General features: G+C 39.5%; 1 protein-coding gene and 1 pseudogene across 1 annotated transcript in view; one reads left to right on the top strand and one right to left on the bottom strand.

The window, feature by feature from the left end:
• Window positions 1-17,918, top strand: part of ADAMTS12 (ADAM metallopeptidase with thrombospondin type 1 motif 12) — a 525,685-nt gene that overhangs the window by 333,501 nt on the left and 174,266 nt on the right. The window lies entirely within an intron of this gene.
• Window positions 1,096-3,429, bottom strand: LOC114048063 (annotated as a pseudogene).

Raw genomic sequence — 17,918 nt, 5'->3', positions numbered from 1 at the left:
TAGATAGATAGATAGATAGATAGATAGATAGATAGATAGATAGATAGCACAGGATGAGTTGAAGATGAAGGGGCAATATCTGGAGAACAAAATTAAGTGGTGAGAGAGGATTATACTGGGAGAAGGAGAAAGGGAGAGGTAGAATGGGGTAAATTATCTCACAAAAAAAAACAGGAAAGAAAAGGCTCTTACAGTGGAGGGGAAATGGGGAAGGTGAGAGGGAATGAATGAATCTTATTCTTATCAGATTTGGCTAAAAGAGGGAATAATATACCCACTCAATTGGGTATGGAAATCTATTTTATCTTACAGGAAAATAGGGGAGGAAGGGGACGAGAGAGCAGGGGGATGATAGCGGGGAGGGCAGATTGGGAGAGGGGGTAATCAGAAGCAAACTCTTTTGAGGAGGAACAGGGTCAAAAGAAAGAATAAAATAAATGGGGGGGTAGAATAGAATTAAGGGAAATAGAGTTAGTTTTTCACAACATGACTACTATGGAAGTATTTTGCATAACTGCACATGTATAACCTGTATTGAGTTGCTTGCCTTTTCAATGAGGATGGGTGGGGAGGGAGGAAGGGAGAAAATTTGGAACCCAAAGTTTTAAAAACACATGTTTAAAAAAAATGTTTTCACATGTAACTGGGAAATAAGAAATACAGGAAATGGGGTACAGAAATCTATCCTGCCCCACAGGAAAATAGAAAGGGAAGGGGGGAGAGAATGGGGGGGAGAGACAGAAGGGAGGGCAGACTAGGGGAAGGGGTACTCAAAATACATGCCTTCTTGGGGTGGGGGGAGGGGCAAGATGAGGTGAAAATTTGGAACTCAAAATCTTGTGGTAGTGAATGTTGAAAAATGAAAATAAATAAATTAAAAATAATAATAATATACAGTCCCTGCCCCTTGAAGAGCAAGTATCTCTGTCTCTGTCTCTCTTTCTCTCTCTTCCCTCTCTCTCCCCCCTCTTTCTCTCCATATATACATGTATAGACATACACAGGTGCATATATAGACACATATATGAATAGTTTTTATTTGTACCTGCATAGGGTTGATTTCACAGATGACATTTCTCATGAGTGGAGTGTCCACTAGTTGTCCAAGTTGGTAATATACTTAATCCGACAGCCACCAGGAATGATGAACTTCTCTGCTGCCTTAAACTCATCATCATTGAATTTGGTGAGAGCCCACTTCTTGGAGATGTGGATCTTTTGATGGCCAGGGAATTTGAACTTGACCCTCTGCAAAGCCCTAATTGCATACTCTTTATCCTGGACCTTGGTTCAGAGGGATGTGATGATCTGGCTAATGTATATTTAAGCTACAGTGCCCTGAAGCTTTCTAAAGACTCTCGTCCCATACCTGACATGCTAGTTAGGAGCCTATCAGCCCCTGCAGAGGGGCTGAAAAATATCTTGTTTGTGTGGATGACATGAAAGGTATGCAGTTGCACACAGAAATGAAAGCCATCCTTACCATCGCTCTTCGCCTTGTACTTGTTGGAATAGATCTGAGTGGCATCCAGGGCTTCTGAGCACTGCTGTTCACATTCATCTGATAAAAACATGGACCCAAAATGAGAACTCATCCACTTTTGCTTTCCTTTTGCCAAGATATTGATTGGCTTCAGGGAACTTCCTACAGAAATGGAACTTTGGGTACAGCTTATATCCATAGAGTGATTATACCTTGCAATACCTACAGCAATGGGCAGGATGATGGCCTATGGCAGCAACATAATCAAGTGTTATGTCTTTACCCGGAGAAGGAACTCAAGGAACTTTTACAACTATTGCATGTGAATGGAGGGAGAACAAAGGCTTGGGCACACAATAGATGTTTACTAATTCATCTCAAGGGCTGTCTCCAGTTGTCCTGATATATATGTTGCTGCTGGACCCAGATGGCTCCAGAGGAGGGAGTAAGGCTGGTGACTTTGCAGAGCCTTCCCTCACTTAAATCCAATTCACTTGCATGTCATGGCATCACCTCCCTGATGTCATGGTCCTCTTCAAGAACAAAGGACAAACAATGACAATAATCAATCAATCAATGGTATCAATCAATTTATATGTACAAAAAAATAGATTTATGGGAAATGAGTATGGCCTGAAATATTCAGAGAAGGCTTCTTGGAGGAGATCAAACTGATAATGGGCCTCAAAGAGGGGGTAAGATTTGGATCAGCAGAGAGGAGAAAGAAAACAGAATTGTAATTGAACATGCCATACGTGGGATTGGAGCAGTAGGGGAAATACCAAAACCAAAGACAAAAGTAGTTAACCCAGGTAATGTTTGATTACAAAGCACATTCTGTATGGATCAGCATGGTATAATTGAGATAGAGATAGGGGAGCCTCAGTCTCAGCAGTTCTGTGTCCAGGAATAACGGGCCAGAGAGGCCTGCTGATCCCCTTCGATCACAGTAATGGCCAGGAGTCCTCCATGTGTGAGGACAATAGTTCAAGAATCAAAGTATAAAAAAATGCCTATTGTCCATAAGAAGCAAGTTCCCTTCCATGGGAACTGCTGGTACTGAAATGAGTTAGGAACCAATTAGGAAAGAGTCTTATCTGCCTGGATATGGTCCTTACTGAAGGTATTGGGGTGAAATAGATGATTTAATTTAATTTAATTTTTTGGTGAGACAATTGGGGTTAAGTGACTTGCCCAGGGTCATGCAGCTACTATGTGTCAGGTGTCCAGTCTGTGGTCGGATTTGAACTCAGGTCCTCCTGACTCCAGGTCCAGCATTCTATCCACTGTGCCACCTAGCTGCCTCTGAAATAGATGATTTTTCCAGGTCCCTGTCAATCCCTGGTACCTTGCTTTATAATGACTGAAAATGCACTTGGGAAGATATGAAATAAAAGTTTTATTTATTAGCAAAGGATAAAAGTTGCATGCGTGGCCTGTGAGATGAGTGGTATGGCATGGAGTGGCTGTGGAATAGTGAGAAGATCACTGGATTTTGGCTCTAAAGACCTTCGTTCGTATCCTGACTTTGCAGTTTATCTGGGTGAACTTGACCAAGTCATTTATTTAATTATTCCATCCCTCTGTTTCCTCGTATGTAAAATGCTGATAATAATGCTTACACTTCTACTTCTCAGGCTGGTGGTAAGCAAGGCACTTTGAAAACTATGGTGCAGTCTACAGAAATGCCAGTCATTAATGTTATCCTTTCCACTGACTTTTGATCCAAAATAGATAAATAGCTACATTGTTGTCAAGGGCAACATCTGCCTCTCTGACAAAGAAGCATCCATTCATGCTTTTGGTTAAAAATCCCATGTATCTCTCTGAGGTATATGTCTGAATCCTGGGAAACCCATGCAATCCAAACACCGAGAACCCAATATAACAAACACTAACATGGACACTGCCCGGTAGGCTTGCGGAGAGTCATTGATGATGGACATGGTGGTGGGAGTGTGAGACTCTTCCCTTACAGTGCTGACGGCCTCACTTAAGGAGCCACCAAAGAGTGTTCCTTAATGTTCTGTCTTTTATTTTCAGAGATGCTGCTGATGCTACCCTCCTTAGAGCAGGAATATCCACTCCTTTACCCTTTGTTGTCCTTGCTGTTTTTCAGTTGTGGCCAACACTTTGTGACCCCATTTGGGGTTTTCTTGGCAAGGATAATGGAGTGGTTTGTAATTTCCTTCTCCAGCCCATTTTATAGATGAGGAAACTGAGGCAAACAGGGTGAAGTGACTTGCCCAGGGTCACACAGCTAATAAGTATCTGAGGCCAGATTTGAACAAAGTCTTCCTGACTTCAGGCCTGGCATTCCATCCACTGTACCACCTAGTTGTCCCCTTTACCTTAGTGAAGATGTTTAATTTAGTTGTCTGGCAGTATGTTGTAGTAGAAGGAATACCAATCTCAGAGTCAGGAGAGAGACCTAGGTTCAAATCCTGACTCTAACATTTGTAAGTTCTGTGACCGTGGACTAATTCCTTAACCTCTTTGATCCTCAATTTTGTTCATCTGAAAATGGAGGTGATAGTGATACTTGTGCTACTAGCTGCATAGGGGACAGCTAGGAGGTACAGGGGATAGAGTGCTATCCTTGGAATCAAGAGGACCTACCTGAGTTCAAATCCCCCCTCAGATGCTAGCTGTGTGACCCTGAGCAAGTCACTTAACCCTGTTTGCCTCAGTTTCCTCGTCTATAAATTGAGCTGGAGAAGAAAATGGCAAACCACTCCAGTATCTTTGTCAAGAAAACCTCAAATGGGGTCACAGTGAGTCAGACATGACTGAAACAATTCAATGACAAAAGTTACATGGGGGTGCTGTCAAAAAAGTACCTTTTGGATCTTGACACCCACCCACAGAAATAAGAATAGTTGATATTTCTAAAGTGCTTTTTCAGGTTTACAAAGTATTTTACACATAGGAATTGGACTGGTGAACTCATTGGTATCAGATGAAATATGTGCACCTTAAATTGGGAGGCAGAAGGAAGCAGGGGTATGGATCTGTGATTTTGCCAGTAGGGGAATATTCTAGTGTTGAAAGTCCCAACATCAGTGCAGATTGGCAACTGGTTCATAACTTACAGTCTTAGAAAGTTGCCCTTAGCACTGAGACAGGTTGTGGTCATGCAGTCAACATGTGTGAAAAGTGGTACCTCAATAGGGTTCTTCCTCACTCCATAGCTAGCCCTCTATCTATTCTCCTTCGACCATTTTGCCAATGAGAAAACTGAAGTAGAGAGCTTAAAGTCACACAGAGAGTAGGTCTCAGAACCAGAATTCTCTAGTATGCCACTCTGCCTCTTCTGCTAATGACATAGTAGTAAATGGGTTAATATTAATGATAAAGTATCAATAACACTTATTTCTAAATTGGGGTATTCTATAATTCACAGCCATGTAGCATCACTGGGAGCATAATGTATTAACCAGATGGGTTTTTGAGGTAACAGGCTGTTTGGGTTCATTGGAAACACTGAAGTTTCCTAAATATAATCTAACCCAATAACCTGCTCCTACTAAGTTCTGGGCGTAGCACATTGTCCATCTGCATTTCCTGACAAAAACATGTACACTGATAGAATAATTTGGTAGGCCCCCTCATCCAACTGCATGTTATAATCTGGACACTTGGTATTTTTATCTGCTTCGTTTTGATTTTTCATGGGTATATGATAAGGATTCAAGAATATGTTATACCCACATATACATACATAAATGTGTGTGTGTGTGTGTGTGCAATTGAGGTTTATAACATGGGAATCTTGGATGTTTGGGGAGAAAATCCTAATTCTTAGATTAACATTATGGAGATTAAACCTGCTTTCCCACAACACATCCCTTGGTGCTGGTGTCCAAGATAGACTAGTGGGCTTCATGGCTCCTAGGTCTGACCTACTGTGGCTCTGCTTATATCCTTATGGTTTTATGTGGGCAATTTTGATAATAATGTTGTCGATTAGGTGATGAGGGAAAGGGTAGGGAAAGGCATCCTAGGAGTCAGAAGATCTAGGTTCTAGTCCTGGATCTGCCTTTAAATTACCATGAAACTCTAAACTAGTGATCTAGTCTCTCTGGACCCCAGTTTCCTCATCTATGGAGTTAATAACTTTTGTCCTGCTTATCCCATAAGAGGTTATCATGAAGTTCAATAAAATAATGAGTTTTAAAATACTTTTCAGTTTAATAATTCAACTCCATGAGACATTTACTTATGCACCTCACACAGTGGAAGGCACTGATGCCAGGTACTGGGAATACTAGGAAAAATGAGAAGAAAATCCTCTAGAAGCTTATCTTCCCTTAAGAGCTGGAGTGAAGAGGACATACCATGTAAACAAATAGGGAATGCAACAATTCAATAAAGTAATTTGTGGAGGGAGAAAACATTAACCATTGGAGTAATCAGGAAGGCATCATGGCAGTGCCTGAGCTGAGTTTTGAAGGAAGATAAGGATTTAGAAAAGAGGAGTCAAAGAAGGAGTGCATTGTAAACCAAGGGTTGCTTTGTGTTAGTTCAGTGAAGCAAGAGATAGGATGATGAGTACACAGAGTAATTAGCAGTTCACTTTGCCTAGGATAGGGTTGGGGAATCTGCAGCCTTGAGGCCATATGTGGCCCTCTAGGTCCTCAAGAGCAGCCCTTTGACTAAATCTATACTTGACAGAACAAATTCCCTAAGTAAAAGGATTTGTTTTGTAAAACTTGGACTCAGTCAAAAGGCTGCACTTGACCTAGAAGGCTACAAGTGGCCTCAAGGCTGCAGGTTCCCCACCCCTGGGCTAGGACATGGAGTATGTAAAAGGGAGTAAGGTGCAAAACGACTACAAAGGTTATCACAGAATCACAGAATTCCAGCGATGGATGGGACTAGAGGGAACACTTTGTACAACCCATGCCTGAAGAAGAATGCCCATTACAACGCAGTTGATAGTGGCCATCCAGCCTTTGCTTCAGGACTTCTAGTGAAAAGGACCCTACTCCCTCTGGAGGCTGCCCATTTGACTTTGGGGTAACTCTTATTGTTAGTAATGTTTTCCTGACATCAAGCCTCAGTTTACCTCTTTTAAACTTCTACCCCAGTCCTCCTACTTCTGAACTCCAGCCAGGCAGAATAAGTTCATTTCCTCTTCTGTAAGACAAGCCTTCAAATACCACCAGAAAGCTATTATATCTCATGTAAGTCTTTTCTTCTCCAAAATAAACATTCCCAATTCCTTCAATTCATCCCTGTAGGACATTATCTTGAAGTTCTTCACCATTCCTTAAGTGTTTTCTATATACTTTTGTACATAAATAATAATAATAATTACCAATTCTTAATAAATGTGTTTTTCTTTAATTCATTCATTCAGTATCACTAATTCCTAACATACGATGCCCCAAACTGAACATAATATTGCAAATGTGGTGTGATCACTTCCTGTATTCCTGGAAGTTCTGCCTCTCTTAATTTAATCCAGCCTAAGATCTCTTTAGTTCTTTTAACTTTCATATCACACTGCTAACACCCAGGGATCCTTCAGTCCACTAACAGCCCCAGATCTTTTACAAACTACTGTCTAGCCAGGTCTTCCCACCTTGTACTTACAAGATAGTTTTCTTAGAAATGTAAGACTTTTGATGATTTCTTAGCAGATTTCATATTTTAGATTCAGTACAAGTTTTCAGCCTGTCAAGATATTTTGGGATCCTGACTCTCTCATCCATTGTGCTAGCTATCTCTTGGTTTTGTGTCACTTGTAAATTTGATAAGAATGCTGTCTATCTTTATCTGAAAAACTAATAAATGTGTTAAATAGCATTGGGACAAAATACAACATTGAGTCAGAAACAGATCTCCGAGGCACTTTGTTGGAGTTGTTGTTCATTCACCTTTCAATCGTGTTCGACTCTTTGTGACTCCATTTGGCTTTTCTTGACAGAGATTCTGGAATGGTTTACCTTTTCCTTCTCCAGCTCATTTTTTTTTGCAAATGAGGAAACTGAGGCAATCAGGGTTAAGTGACTTGTCCAGGATCACACAGCTACTAAGTGTCTGATGTTGAATTTGAACTGAGATCTTCCTGGCTCCAGACCCAGTGCTCTATCTACTGCACCATCTAGCTGCCCCTACTTTGTTGGAGACCTCCTTCCAAATTGTTAGGATAGGGTTGGGGATAGAGATTGGACTGATTATTTCATTTCTGTAGGGAATTCCTGAATGAGGAAACTCCTTCTACCAATGCAGGTTGGTGTTGGTGGGTTTATCTGCAATTTATTGTGTTAGAGAGATTATAGTGAGGTTAGAGTAGAGAACTGAGAGATTAAGTGACTTGTTGGAATTCACAGAGCCAACCTGTGGCAAATAGGCAGGACTTGAACCCCGATCTTCTGGCTTCAAAGCCAACTTTTCCATTCACCAGTCTATGACTTTCTAGACTTTGTTACCATCTCACCCTGAAACACCCCTTCTCCAGGCTGGCCCCCTTCTACTACCATTGATGAATTTCTCTTGAGGCCTCTATTTTGACTGAATGAAGGGCCAACCTTCATCCACCTCTTCATTATGCTCCTTGACTCTAGACCTCAGCACTTAGCACAGTATCTGGAACATGGGAGCACTTAATAAATATTAATTGTCTCTTGCCTATACCATGGTACTTTCAAATTGATATGGAGTCATTGGTTACTGTTTTTTTGAGCCAGGCCATTTAACCAGTTTTGAATCCATTTAAATGCATTCTCATCTAGCCTGCATCTCTCCACCTTTTCTACAAAAATAGCAGGAGATACTTTGTCAAAGTCTTTAATAAAATCTAGGTAAAATATGACTACAGTGTTTCTCTAATCAAGAAGTTTATTAACCTTGTCAATGATGAAAAGGGGCAAATTGGAGCCAAATTTTATAGGACTTTAAACTGCTAAGTAAAGAGTTTATACTTACCCTTATAGATATTGGGAAGTTACTGATAATTTTTGCTCAGGGAAGTGATTTGGTCAGGCCAGTACTTTAGGAAGATGATTTTTGCTTCAGTGTAGACAATGACTGAAAAGAGAGAAAATGGAAGAAAGGAAACAAACTAGGAAGCTATTGCAGCAGTCCATCTAAGAGGTGGTGAGACCTGAGCTAGGATAGTGGCTGCATGAGTGGAGAGCAGGAGATGGATAAAAGAGTTATTGTAGTTATAGAATTGATAAGACTTTGCAACTGATTTGGTGTCTGAGTCAGGATGAGAAAGAATGAAAGAATGAGGATGACTTAACAATTATGAGCTTCTTTAACTAGGCCAATGGTAGTACCCTTAACAAAAATAGAAGCATCTGAAGGAGAGACAGGATTAGGATTTATGCTTTTAAATCCATAAATGGAAGTAAGACAAAGAAGTATTGGACTGAAAAACATCCCTAGTGGTATAAAAGCCTTACACGGTGCATGTGTTATTGGAACTCTTTTTTGGATATGGGTTGGATTAAATGGCAGATGAGGTCATGTTCAATTCTGAAATTCTGTGATCCTATGATTCACATAATACTTTTGATTAAATTAGAAATAGGAAAAATACTTCTCTTTTTAGATGAAGGACAGGCTGCATTATCCCTTTTTCTTTGCTGTAAGCTTTTTGTACCTGTTAGGACTGAAACTGTATACAAATATGAGGGAATTAAGCTAAACACTACATTGTCAACCCACTCTGTGCTTGTACTCAGCCACCCTACACTACCCCCAAGACCCTTTATATATTCTTCTCACATTTCACTGAATCACTGTGTGATCTAGGGCAAGTCACTTTGTCTCTATGGACCTCATTTAAAAAATGAAGGCACTGAAAGCACGAAATGTTCTCTAGGGCCCTTTGCAATGCTGAGATTCTGTGATTCCATACTTTGGCCACTGTTGGCTTCTTAGCTCACCTGAGTAGCTACTGTGTGTGTATGACTTTTATTAGCACAATTCACTTTCCCCTCCCATCTCCTCACAGCCTACTTTCCCATGCTGGTCACGTACAGAGAAAATGAAAAATATGATGGGTTTAAAACACATTCTCCTGAATTGACTAGCCCATCCTGGTTTTTCACTACCATAGTTTTCCCCTAGAAGCTTCTTCCCAGGGACTAAAATAAATGAGATCACAAGATCATAATTCTAGATGGAGTTGGATGAGACCATCCAGTCTAATAACCTCCTTTTGCAGAGGAGCAAAGTGAATCTCAGAACACTGAAGTGAATTGACTTAGGTTACATAGCAATTGGTAGACTATACTATTTATTGAGTCAAAATGTTAATGACTCTGGGTAAGTGACTGTTTATGAGTGCTCCTTTGATCTCTTGACTGGTCATTGAAGGAGAAGCAAACCTTATTAGCTCTTGGTGAATGAAATTTGTTCTCTCCTCCATCCTCTTTTAGGAAATGACCGGTATCTGTACTGGGTGCCATGAGTTTCCTGGAATTTTCCTCTCCATAGAAATGCTTTTTTTTTCTTTAATAATATACCTCATTTGCCATCATTTAGGCAAATGACTTTCTCATCTGTTGCTTACCATTCAGGTCTGCTGGTGCTTGTTGTCACTGACCTTTCCAAGAAAGATTAAATTTAGAGGCAGTGCAATGAGGTTATAGTCTTCTCCTGATAGACTATCAAGAATTGCCCTCGTGGAATAGGATGGTAGAGAAAATGGGAGTAGTACTGGGTGTTTATGGAGAAGGAATGATTTTGTTTGGGAGAAGTGGTTGGGGACCTCAGGAATCCCTACATTTCATAAAGCATCTGTACTTTAAGAATCCTACACCTTTGGAGAATATAAGATCACAGTGATGGGTTGGACGTCAGAGAGCATTCGGTTGTGGGGACATATTGAGGTCTCCCCTGTTCCCTTTTGGCTTCCTATTACAAAATAATATTAGGGGATTACTCTAGTCTGAGGTCTTTGGTCCCATACCTGAACAAGAAAATCTTAATCGTTTTTAACTATCAAGTTCTGAACTGAGTCCCTACACTAAATCCTTTGTCCTCCTTATCAAAAGTCTACTTTTCTTGAAGAAACTCAGTAAAGGTTCAGAGAGAGAACTCAGTTCTCCTTAACTGACAGAATTAGAACTTTGACTAGATAGGGGCTCGTGATCAATCCACTTAAGATCAGTACCTTCTGTTTCCATGCCTTGACAGGATTCCAGTGATGATTAGGCTAAGAGAAGGAGGAAGAATTTGATTACTTGTTAGTGGAACTACGTGTTGAGTTCACATTTGACTAGGTGGAAAGGAGACTTTTTTAGACCAGGGCATCTCAACCTGGGATCCAGGAGGATTGTGGACCTGAATGGGAAACAAATTGCATCTTTATATTCACTCAGCATTAAAGGAAATTTAGAATTTTCTTCCATTATGAATGTTGGCACCAAATTACAGTAATATTAACAATATCCGTGATCTTTTCTCCAACAGAAATAATAGATATTTTCATATCATATTACAGCTGTTAGAAATATATCAAAATGTCACTTATGTTCATCCATCACTTCAAAATTACTGTAGTTATTCAACCTGCTGCTAGATTGCACATCATCCCAGTCTTCCTACCTATAGATGCTCTTCCAGCATAACTGGTCCATTATGAAAGATCGATAGGCTTCACAGGACTGCTATAGGGGTCAAAACTCCTTCCCCTACCATAATTTAAGAATCTCAGCCTTAGAAAAAATGGCAAAGTAGGGATTGAATGATTTAGAATTGTAGTGTCAAGCTCAAATAGAATCTGATCCCTGCACTACCACACATTGACTTAGAAAACCATAAATTAGCATTATCTCTCTTGTATTGTGTTTGTAATTTTTTTTTTATTTTGTTAAACATTTCCCAGATACATTTGATCTGGGTCCATCCCCACTCCTTGATGCCAGGTGTTTGACACCTATGGTTTAGGAAAATTAATTTCTCTGGTATGCCAACAGTTTAACGTGCTATTGTCCTGAGAATGTTAACTAAATGCTTACTCCAGACTAAGAAATGTTGCCATTTTATTTTCTACAAAGTGGCTTTATTAGAGAGATTTTCAAAGGTATGAGGTAATTCTGCCTGTCTTTTGACCTCTCTCTAAACAGAAATGTTTAGAATTAGTTTAATCTAAATTAATAAAAATTAGTTTCTGGCAGGCATGTACCAAAAACAGAGCTTAGAATTTTCTTCTGCCCAGTCCAACCCTTCTTCTTTTACATATGCGGAAAGTGAAGGCCCTCAGAGGTGAAATGAATGGTCCAAGGTAATAGAGGTGGCCCAGCCCATTTTCTTAGATGATCAGAAATGTTTAAAAAGTAAACTATAGTCTTGTTTTTTAAACCTTTCATTTACCAGGATTCAAGAAAATGCCTGACTAGCCTAGTACAGTGAAAGGAGCCATAAACCAGGGAGAGAACAAGTATTTATTAAGAACCTCTAAATGTCAGGCGTTATATGAAAAACTTTTATAAATATTATTTCATTTAATCAAAAGTCAGACAATCTGAATCTGAGTCCTACCCCACATTGACTAACTTTGTGACCCTGAATAAATCTTAGCCTCCCTCATCCATGTAATTGTAATTCTTGCATTTTCAAGGCATTTAGGTGGTGCAGTGAATAGAACACTGGGCCTAGAATCAGAAAGACCTGAGTTCAAGTTCAGCCTCAGATACTTCCTAGCTGTGTGACCCTGGACAAGTCACTTAACCTCTGCTTTAATTTCCACATCTGTAAAATAGGAATAATAATAGTACTTACCTCTCAGAGTTGTTGTGAGGATCAAAGGAGGTGATATCTGTAAATTACCTAGCAGAGCATGTTGCAACAGATGCTTAACGAATGTTTCCTTCCTTCCTTCCTTTTTTTCTTACTTCTTTCCTACCTCACATGTTCTATGTAAATCTTAAAAGCAATAGAAATGTGAGGGTCACATCATAATCACCTAAGCAGTAGCCTCCATGCAAATTTTAGAAAGTAGGAACCCTTCAAATATCTTTATCCAAATTAAAGCTGTTTGAAATCCATTGTCAAAACTGAAATATGAGGAAGAACATCCCCTTCTTCTAGAAACACTTTTTATTACACTCTGACCTTATCTGATTTACCTTTCTCTTCTGATGTTCACTTCTTAAGAGTTTTGTCAGAAGTGATTGAACAGCTATGCCATCAACTCAATTGAGAATGTAACCTTGGATGTGTTATGATCATTCTGTTATCAAATAGCTTTCTTTGATAGACCTAATTAGACAAGGGGAACTTCAGGAGAATTAGAATTTTAGATTTGGAAATCTCCTTGGAGAGCCAGCTTTCTACCCAATGGAGGGATCTCCATGACAGGTAGCCCTCTAACTCCTGTTTGAACACTTTCAATGGCAGGGAGCTCACTACTTCATAATCCATTCTATTTCAATAGCTCTTTTTGAATGGTGTTTTTTGTTTTGAGCCATGATGTGGTGTGAAACAGAAGACAGTAGATTTGAAGCAAGAATTCTGGATTTGAATCCTATATCTGTTACTTACTAGCTATATAATCTTGGGCAAGAGACTTAATTTCTGTCTACCTTCCTTTCCCATCTGTAAATATGATGTGTGTGTGTGTGTGTGTGTGTGTGTGTGTGTGTGTGTGTGTGAGTGTTGGGGACAGTAGGGTAAATAATGAGATATCTCCTCTCTCCAAATACCATGAAAAATCTACCTTCTTTTAATTCCTCTTTATTGATCCTAGTTCTTACATTTATTGCTTATTGACGAAAGTATTTGTCTCATTACAGCAAAATGTACCCTTAAAGGCTCTTTCCCAACAAGGTATCTCCCATCCATATCCTGAAATCATGCAGGATTCCTTGTACATGTGACTACAGAGATAACTTTATGCAAAGATCCTCTGATTATCAGTATCAAGCAAGGCCTAAAGCAAGGAGACACATGCTTAAAAAAAGGTATCATTGCTGTCCTGATATCCAGTATAGGGATCTAGAGCAGGGATTCTTATCCTGGGGTCTATGGACCAAGGGGTCAATGAAGTTAGATACGAAAAAAATATATTTTCACTACCTTCTAACTGAAATTTAGCATTTCCTTCAATTGTTTAAAAACATGTTTTGGAACAGGAGTACATAGCGTTCATCAGACTGTCAAAAGAGTGCACGACACATAAAAGATTACTAACCCCTCACACAGAGGGTGAGGTTGTAGTAGTACCCCTATGTTGGATAGGTACTACTGATGGACAAGGAACTTTCTTCCTCCAGACTTCCAGGATCAAATAAAAATCCTCTATTTGGCATTCAAAGTCCTGCATAAACTGGCCCCCTCCTACTTTGTAAGTCCTCTTACATCTCTGTGATCTGATGGTAATGTGTTTCTTGCTATTCCTGGAAAAAGACACTCATCTCTTGGCTCAGGGCATTTTTTTCTGACTGTCCCCTATGACTGGAATGCTTTTCCTCCTCATCTCCACCTCCTGGCTATCTTAATGTCCCAGCTGAAGTCCCACCTTCTATAGGAAGCCATTCCTGTTCTCCCTCAATTCTGGTGCCTTCCCTCTATTATCTCCAATTTTTCCTGTCTCTGGTTGTTTGCTCCCTGAGGGCAGAGGCTTTCCTTTGTGTTTCTTTATACTCCCAGAACTTAGCACAGTGCCTGGCACATTGTAAATACTTAATAAATGCTTAGTGACCAATGACTGACTCGGGTTTTGATTAAAAAATAACAATCAACATCCGTTAGCCCCCTCCTTTTTTGGATCAAACTGGTATTATCATCGATATAGGGAATTCCTGGCAAGGAATACAGGTCAGCATGTGTTAAGCAGTCTATAGTTTTAGTTGCTTGTTATTTAGTGGTGTTCAACTTTGTGATCCCATTTGGATTTTCTTGGCAAAGACACTGGTGTGGTTTGTCATTTACTTTTCTTGCTCATTTTACCCATGAGGAACTGAGACAGAGTTAAGTGACTTGCCCAGGGTGACATAACTAATAAGCTTCTAAAGCTGGATTTGAATTCAGGTCCTCTTGACCCCAGGACTGGCATTCTATCCACTGTGCCACAGACAGTTGTCTAAATGTTTACAAATTGCTTTCCTCAAGACAGTCCCATAGGATACAAGCATTATTATTCCCATTTCACAGATGTGGAAATTATCAAAGAAATAAAGTAACTTGCTCATGATCCCATAGCTAGTATACATCAGACATGGAGTTGAACTTTCCTACCTCTGTTCTAGCTCCTTCTGTAGCATCATATTGCTCCTTAAGGATATTTGTTATATCCTTCTTAATTTTGTGATTGTGCTCCTTGATAGAACAGAAAGGAGGAAAATAATTTGAGTACTTCTCTTTCTCTGTTAATATCAATTAACATTTTCTGCCCCTAAACAATTCAAATCATTTTAAATAAGTCTATCTGCTCCTTGCTTTTCTTATTCCAAACCTGTGTGAATGCGTATGTAATGTATTTCAACTTATGTTGTTGTTGTTATTTATTTGTTTCAGTCATGTCCCACTTTTATGACCCCATTCAGGGTTTTCTTGGCAAAGATACTGGAATGGTTTGCCATTTCCTTCTCCAGCTCATTTTACAGATGAGGAAACTGAGGTGAACAAGGTTAAGTTGCCCAGGTTTCACATTTAGTAAGTGTCCGAGGTCAGATTTGAACCCAGGTCTTTCTGATTCCAGGCCCAGAACTCTGTCCATTGAGCCACCTAGCAGCCCCATATGGAGAGATGATCTCTCATAAATATTTAAAGAGAAAAAAATTTCTCTATATGGAGAAGGGAGGGATGGAGGGAGAGAGAGAGAGAGAGAGAGAGAGGGAGAGAGAAAGAGAGAGAGAGAGAAAGAGAAGGAAAGGAGGGGGAGAAGACTCTTCCATCATCATAGGATCATCTACAAATATTTTAAAGCCCTATTTATAGTCCTTATCATTTTTCATAAGTCTCAGCTCATTTTGCACTTTAGCTATCCTCACATTACTTTCATCACAGACCACTCTTATATTTGTCCTTCATTATGTTCCCTCTTTTGTATGCATCCTTTTAAAAATCTGAGCTCCTTGGAGAGCTCTCTTCCTTCACCACGGTATTATTACAGAATTTAGAGTCTAAAGGGTCCTTTGAAATTATCTAATCTAGAAGTTTTGAACCTGGACTTTTTAAACAATGAACTTGTTTTTGCTAATATTTGAATATACTTGGCTTTTAAAAAAATAATCCTTTATATTTTATTTTATGCATTTAAAAGCTTTATTCTGAATAGGCTTTACCAGTCTGCCAAAGAGATCTTTGACACAAAAACAGTTAAGAACCCTTTTTATATATGAAGAAGCTAAGGCCCAGAGAGATCAAATGTCTATTCCAACACTCCAGTCTTTCTGATTTCCCCCCCATTTATGATTTATGACTGTTTTATCAGAATTTCATATTTCAGTGCATCCCATCCTTCTTGAGCTGTCATCTATTTAACATCTTTGGCCATCATGCCATACTTGTTTGGGTTTTTTGTTTGTTTGTTTTGTTCCTGAACATGTTGATGTTTGCTGTTCTACAGTCTAGGGTGTCAGCCTAGCCATACTCAGAGGAGGTGCTTCCTTTGCTTCTGGGAATTTTAAGATGGGATGGTGACCTTCTTCTCAAAATTCTTGTCATTTCCACTCCCTCAGTTATCGTAGTTCAAAAGTTTTTACTTAAATGAATAACGAACTTGGAAAGCAGAATAAACAAGATGTGAACATCAGCAGTAGGGCCTGACAAGCAAATTGAGTGATCCTGAGTTTGTCAGACTCTTCAGCTGGATGCAGATTTGGCATTAGGAGTAATTGACCATGACAACAGAAAACCCATCATGCTAACATTGGTCATGCAAAATTGAGACTATTACTTACCTCCATTTCTTCTGTGGCACTTGGTTTCAGAAGTCAGGGTAGACAAACACAACTACGTTCCAATATCATATATTCTCACAGCTTCTTACCCCATGAGGTAAGGGAAGCATAGTAGAGTTATATAAGACCGTAATGGTTCAAAGGAACATCTAGATTGTGCAGGGCTTTTGATGCCTGGCTTGAGGAGTTCGTATTTTAGCTTAAAAGCAGTAGGTAGCTATTGAAGATTTTTTAGCAGGGAAGTGACCTGTTCCTTAGGAAAATTGTTTTAGCATTGTGTTAAAGATGAATTGGAGAGGGGAGAGGCTGGAAGCAAGAGGGTTAATTAAGACACCAATTGTGTTTGTCCTTTATTCTCAAAGAGGACCATGACATCAGGGAGGTGATGACATGACTTGCAATTGACTTTGATTTGAGTGAGAGAGGGCTGTGCAAGGTCACCAGCCTCACTTTCTCCTCCAGAGCCATCTGGGTCCAGTGGCTAGATATTCATCATGATGACTGGAGATGGCCCAGCAAGAAACCAATTAAATTAGACTGGAAAAGAAAGTTGGGCATCATAATAGGAAGGACATTGAATGCCAGATTTTGAACTTATTATTTAGGCAATGGGAAACCAATGAAAATGGCTTTTGAGAAAGGGTTTAGCATGATCTGAGTGGGAAATTTGGAAGATAAACATGGTAGCAATGCATGATGAATTGAAGTTAGGAGAGACTGAAGAAAAAGAAACTAGTTAGCATAGTATTACAATAGTCCATGTGAGGTAATGAGAGCTGGGATTAAGAAATGGACAGGAGGGGATGGATATAGCAATCATTCTGCAAAATTTAAAAATATATTTTGAAAGTATTTGCATTTCAATTCCTTTCCTCTAACCTGGAAAATGTGCCATTGCAATGGCAGTGTGTTCCAAATTGAATTAGAAGAATCAGCAGGGGAAGGGACCAGGCATTAATATAGTACCTACTATGTGCTGGACACTATGCTGAGCACTTTACAAACATCTCCTTTGAGTTCACAACACCCTTTTGAGGTAGGTGCTATAATTATTCCCATTTGACAGTTGTACAGCAGAATTTTCCTCATCACTGATTTGTATGTATAGATGAAAGAAACTAAACTTACTCCAGTATAAAAATATTTGACCTACTACAGAAACATGCCATGGAAAGTTTTCAAAAGTAGAGGGTTTAAGCTATAATTTGCTTATGTAATTCTGTAAATTATTTGCTTGCAAATATATGCCTGTTATACTGAAAAAAAAAATGAACATAACTGCAATCTAGCATAGTAGATAGAGAGCCCAATTTGAAATCAGGAAGATTGCAGTTCATGTTCTGACAACTTGCGTGATCCTGGGCAAGTCACTAGGGGCCCGCTACAAGTTCCAGACTGCTCTCCAATACTAAAAGGTGCGAATCTATTTTGGGGGTACAAGTTTCCTTACTGAGAGTTACCTACACCAATAAAATCACAGGTCTGAACCAATGAATCAAAAACTAATGAAGTGTTTTCTTGTATAAAGCACAATGCTGAACAGTAGAGATGCAAAGAAAGGTGACAAC

This window comes from Vombatus ursinus, unplaced genomic scaffold (assembly GCF_900497805.2).
Source record: "Vombatus ursinus unplaced genomic scaffold, bare-nosed wombat genome assembly UNPS02014791.1, whole genome shotgun sequence".
Classification (NCBI taxonomy): Eukaryota; Metazoa; Chordata; class Mammalia; order Diprotodontia; family Vombatidae; genus Vombatus; species Vombatus ursinus.
The sequence above is the reverse complement of the archived record's forward strand: the minus strand, read 5'-3'. Positions and strand labels throughout refer to the sequence as shown.